Source organism: Camelus dromedarius, chromosome 4 (assembly GCF_036321535.1).
Source record: "Camelus dromedarius isolate mCamDro1 chromosome 4, mCamDro1.pat, whole genome shotgun sequence".
Taxonomy (NCBI): domain Eukaryota; kingdom Metazoa; phylum Chordata; class Mammalia; order Artiodactyla; family Camelidae; genus Camelus; species Camelus dromedarius.
This window is the reverse complement of record NC_087439.1, coordinates 93320728-93326496: the sequence shown is the minus strand read 5'-3', so window position 1 is coordinate 93326496 and position 5769 is coordinate 93320728. Positions and strand designations below refer to the sequence as shown.

The 5769-nt window shown below is 49.9% G+C and overlaps 1 long non-coding RNA gene across 1 annotated transcript; it reads right to left on the bottom strand.

Annotated features, from left to right (window-relative positions):
• Nucleotides 1-2014: 2014 nt before the first annotated feature.
• On the bottom strand, nt 2015-4173 carry LOC135321236 (uncharacterized). The gene is made up of 2 exons (XR_010380795.1): nt 2257-4173; nt 2015-2122 (listed from the first exon to the last, which is right to left on the bottom strand). It is a non-coding gene; the product is annotated as an uncharacterized LOC135321236 (long non-coding RNA).
• Nucleotides 4174-5769: the final 1596 nt, after the last annotated feature.

The window sequence follows — 5769 nt, the reverse complement described above, 5'->3', positions numbered from 1 at the left end:
GTGAGCTACCACAAGATCTTGTATGTATTTCCCTGTGCTACACAGTATAATCTTGTTTATCTGTTCTGCATATGCCTGTCAGGATCTACAAATTTTCATTTTTTTTTGACTCAGTGCAGGGAACTAGAGAGAATTTTGTGGCAATGTGTGTCAACCCCTGTGCACGGTGGGGCACCATGGAGCTCTCAGGGGACGGCCAGTCTCCATGCAGTCACCCCATCATTGGTTCACTCAGCAAGTACTGAGTGAGCATCAGTTTGTGCTGGACACTCTGCGAGGTGCTAGGCTTAAGCAAAAACTAAGACAGACTTGGTCTCTAGCCTATCCGGAGAGATGGATGACCAAACGAGTAATTGTGATAATGAGATGTTATGACCAAGGGTTTGCAGGAAGGTGTGGGGTCACATGATAACCAAGTTGGTTAGGATCGTTGTCAGTCCTTCAGAGAGGAGAAATGAGATGGATGAGTGGATGGATAGATGGAAGGATGAAGGAAAGGATAGATGAATGGTGGATGGGTGGATGAATGAATGGACAGATGGATGGGTAGATGGGTGGATGGACAGATGAAAAGAAGGAGGGAGGGAAGAAGGAAGGTAAGGGGGCTAAATGGGCAGATTTACAGACAGATAGACTGACAGATGGATTCCAGACTAATTAGAGTCTCTACAACTATTTAAAAAAAATAAAAAGCATGGTGCCATGCCCAGGGGTGTTATTCAGGGTTCTTGGTTGCAAATAACAAAAATAATCTCCAAATATATTACCCGGAAAAGGAATTTACTAGGAAGCAATCAAGACTCAAAGAATCAGAAGGAAGTCGAAGAGAACCAGACTTGGAGAATGGGCAAGAATCAAGGCTGCTGCGAAAGTCAGCAGAGGACTAGCCTTCAGCCCAGGGTCCACCGGACGCCACGTCCACCTCTGTGGAGCATCACCACGGCTGCCGTGGAGAAGCCTCAACTGTCCTTGTTCCTGTGCATCACTGCTTTTTCTTTTTTGTAATAAAACTCACTTGACATAAAATTCACCATGTTAAGCATTTAAAGTGTACCATTAATTAGCATTTAATACATTTATAATGTTTCCCAACCATCACCGTTACCCAGCTCCATATCATTTCATCACCCCCAAATAAACCCTGTGTTCATTAAGCCATCACTCTCATCCCTCCTCCCCCAAGCTCCTGGCAACCACCAGTCTACTTTCTGTTTCTATGTATTTGCCTATTCTGGACATTTCATTAGTGGCATCACATAGTACATGGTTTTTGTGACTGACGTCTTTCTTTCACTGAGCATAATGCTCCCAAGTTTCATCCCTGTGTGGCATGTGTCAGTACTTCATCCCTTTTCATGGCTGAATAATATTCCACTGTACAGATGGGCCACATTTTTGTCTGTGTGTTCATCAACTGATGGACACTGATGTTGTTTGTACCATTTGGATATTGTGAATAGTGCTGCTATGAACATTCATGTACAAGTTTTTGTGTGGACATGTGTTATTTCTCTTGGGTCTACACCTAGAAGTGGAAGTACTGGTAATTCTATATTTAACTTACTGAGGAAAGTTCATGCTTTTTTAAAATACACTTCAGATTTAATGCTGGGTGTGCAATCTGATTGGTAAAGCCAAGGATCTATCGTGCCGTGTGGCAGGGGGCAGGGGTGTGTCCCTCTCCCAGCCCATCCTCTGCGGGCTCATTCCTAACTCAGCAGCACACACCTGACATCGGCCAGCTGCTCCCCCGGCCTCAGGGCAGAACCGTGGGCTTTAGTCCTTGTCCAGCTGTGTACGTGGTCCACGTGCATCTAGCATCTTTAACTTTGTTGATTCCAATGACTATTGCTTCATGGTTTAAAGGGAATGAGATTTCAACTGACATTAAAAAAACCTATTTACCAAGTAAAGTAAAAATTCGTTTCAAAAGAGTGTTCAAAGCATCTTTTGTGGGAAAGTGATACGAGATTCTGAGGGTAGAAAAAAAATTGGAACCATTTACCACGACAACTTCTAGACTTCCTTCTAGGTGAAATTTAATATAGATAATGGGGTCACTGTCGTCTTCAGGGGGGATGAGGACAGGACAGCCATGAGGTGTGACTGCACCTTCGGTCACCTGTTGGGGAGACATCCGGGAAGTACCAATGAGTCACCCGCTTCCTTGAAGGATAGACGCACAGCATCCGTCTTCTCTTTATAAGTGCAGAGTCTCTGGCAACATTTGGGCAACAGAACTCACTCAGTTCTCACCTCTGACATTTTAATTCCTGGCTATTGACGGAGGCCCCCTGGGACCGCACCGCCGCTCACCACCACCGGACTCCTGCCGGGTCAGCGTCTGCACAGCGCCTCACGGCGGGCGGCGCTGAGCGGCAAGGGCCTGGCGGCTGGCATTCCACACTTTTTCCTGGAATCTTCTTTTAAGGGCAACATCCATAAAGGCAGAGAAGCACATCCTGTATTCCTGTCTTCAGGGATGATTTCTGCTCACGAGACTGCATTTGATCTATCGCCAGGTGACCACTGGCACAGAGAGACAGGTGCAAAGCAGGGTGTCACAGAAGTTGTGCTGACTGGGGTCGAGGGGCTCCTCCCCAGGGGGGACACGTGCCCAGACTTGGGGGGCATTGCTGATGCCAGCCTTCTTCATCGAGCCTGCTTAGCTCATGTCAGAGTCCGGTTCCAATGAGACCCACGTGGCTGCTTCTCAGCCGCAACAATGACTCAAGAGGAGTTTTGCATAACACAGAAGTGAATTTTTAAATCACATCTTTAACCAAAATCCACACTTACCTTCTTTTACCTGTAGGACCCACTCGAGAGCTGTAATGCAGCATCAGTGAATAAGCGCAAAAATGCACTGTATGAAAACATGATTGCCGAGTAAATGTATCATAAAGCAGTGATTCTCAAATATGCTAGTGCAGTAGACTCGCCTGGGGAACTTGCTAGAATTATCTATTCAAATAGAATTATCTATTCAGCTTCATCTAAACCCCCTGAATCAGAATCTGTGGGGAAAGTCAAGAACAGGGATGGCATGCACAGTTGTGAAGTCTGCACACTGCACAAGAGCACCTGGTGGAGGAAGCCGATGGAGGCTGAAATCCAGGCCACGGTCAGCTTGCCCACCATGTGCCCTGGCCCAGAGCTGAAGCAACCAGAAGAAGGGACATTTTTCAGGATTTATAACACACACACACACAAAATTCTCTGTATGTTAATTGACACCTCACATGGATTGTATTTTAAAAAAAGATAAAAGCTGCCCAGTTAATTTTGAAGCACAACCTGGTCTGAGCACCGTTGGGTCTATAAAGCGGTGTTCAGAATCACTGGATTAATTAGAAAAGGCCTTTTGGAGGACACTTTTGAGAGGTTTAAAATACATCTCCCTGTATTGTTGGATATGTACTTAATGAGTTTTTTCTATTTCACTTCTCCTACAGGCTTTCCTTTTGAATTTACTGAACGATTGTAAAAAGCACTACGCAGTACGGACAATAGTCATTTAGTGATCGTTCAATACTTCAGTTAACAAAATTCTAATATCCTACTAATTCATGAGAATTTTCAGCAATTTCACCAGCGCTTAGACAGAAGCGAGCAATCCCAAGAAGATGGTCATGACTCTGACTGTGTCCAGCGCTGTGCATGGTATGCGACCTCGGAGGTGATGACGGAGCTGTTCGAACTGCATCCCTTGGTGTCACAGGCAGTGACCTTGTGTAGGTTGTGTGCTTTGCTCGAGGGCACACAGAGAGCTGGACCTGAACTGGAGCCGCATGTCCATCTGTCTTAAATGCAGGTGAGCGTCTTTGTGATTGTCTTCTGAGCCGGGGGCTACATCGAGTGCCAAGAACATACAGATGTCTAAGGCAGAGTTTGTGTCTTCAAGGAGCTCATAGTCCAAGCAGATGGCACCGATCTACTTACGGACTGAGTGTAAACACCAAGCCTTATGTCACACACCGCACATTCTATTTGAACCCCTAGATTTTGTTCTCACACCCTCAGAAGTGCACATGGATGAGACAACATAACTACTGTATGGATTAAAATGGCCAGCCTCCTCGCTACCCGGAGAGGCGATGAAATCCAGCGGCCCCTGAAAATGCCCCAGCATCCTGCGGGAAATCACCTCAGGAATTTCCTTACTCATTTTGAATATATTTTCTACCTAATCATGGTGGTACAAAGGTAATTTTGGTAGCTGGGTCACCTAAAGGAATATTTCTTGGGTTTCTACATTTCCATTGTAAGGAAAAAAGGAAGGAAGGAAAGAAGGGAGGAAGGAAGGATGGAAGAAGGGAAGAAAAGGAGATGGAAAAATGAAGGGAAGGAGAGAGGGAGGGAAGGAATGAAGAAATAAAGGAGGTGGGGGAGGGAGGACAGACTTGCCTCGGTGAAGTCTGGGATGGTACAGTAAGAGACTCGGAGGGGGATCCCACAGGCCAGCCCACACCGGGCACGTCACTCATCAGTTCAATGTGCAGACAGACCTGGGATGCAAAGATAAACAAGACTCCTCTTATCTCGAGGACCTCAGTCTGGCCGACCCACCTGGTGGGCAAGACAGGCACGCAAACCAAATTACATTACCGTGTGTTAAATGTCTCAACAGAACGGAGAGCACAGGGCAGGTGGGCACATGGAGCGACGGCAACAGGGGAGAAGTCTGGGAAGATCTCTAAGAGAATGTCTGCCCAGGGGGTTTGAAGACAAAGACGGTCTTCCAGGTGGGCAAGGAGGCCTCAGTTCTAACTGATTTTTATAGCCCAAACCTACGCTATCCTTTAAAACAGGCCTTCTCAGACGTTAATATGCGTGGTACAGAAGCCGTGTTAAAATGCAGGTCCCGAGCAGTAGGTCTGGGCTGGGGTCCCAGGTCGTGGACCACACTTGGAGCAATGAGACTGTTGAGGTGGCTCCTGCGGGTGAAGTAAGTTGAGGACGCAGCCGCGAACTAGACCAAGCTGCTCTCTGTCCCCATGGGACTTAGAGTCTGGTGGCAGCACAGAGCGGGAAGGAAGCCCCGTGTCGCTGCGGTCTGACCTGGACTTTTCCTCTCTGTGATTCTCTCCCCCCCCCCCCCCCCCCGCGCGCACCTTCCCGGCCGGAGGGGTCCCCGGCTTCCCGGCTCCCCTGGCGCCTGGGGGGGCCTGGGCAGCTGGCGGCGCTGGGGGGAACGCTTCCCTGCCTGGGGTGTGAACACAGCTGCGCTCTGACGTGGGCCTCGTGCAGCGGGCGCCTGACAGGCGCTCTGGGAACAGAGGGGCGCAGTAACTCCTCGGACGCTCGCCGCACTCCCGCTCTCGGCCCCAGACGCGCGGGGCGGGCACGGGCCTCCGCCCGGAGCCGCTTCCAGGGCGCTTGCAAAGGCGGCCCGTGAAGGCGCAGGTTGAACGGCGCTGTGAGCCGCCTGCGCGCCGTGCGCGCGGTGGGCGTGCGCTCGCGGGGCCGCGGGGGAGAGGAGGAGGCTCACTTCTGGGCACTAGGGGCGGCGGCCGAAGGCAGAGGCGTTCTTCCAGACAGGCTCGGCGCGGCCCAGCCGGACCGCGCTGCTTCTGCTCCGTGAACGTGCCCCGGTCAGGGCCCCTCCCCCCCCCCCCTCCGCTGCCACAGCTCCCTCTGCCCGGAAGGCCCTCCCCTCCTCCTGCCTGCTGGGCCACTTACACTGACTTTTCTGCTGGGTCTTCCTTCTTGAGGCTTAAGGTGGTCAGCCATTTCCTGGGACATGAGATTTTCACTGCACAGATGAGG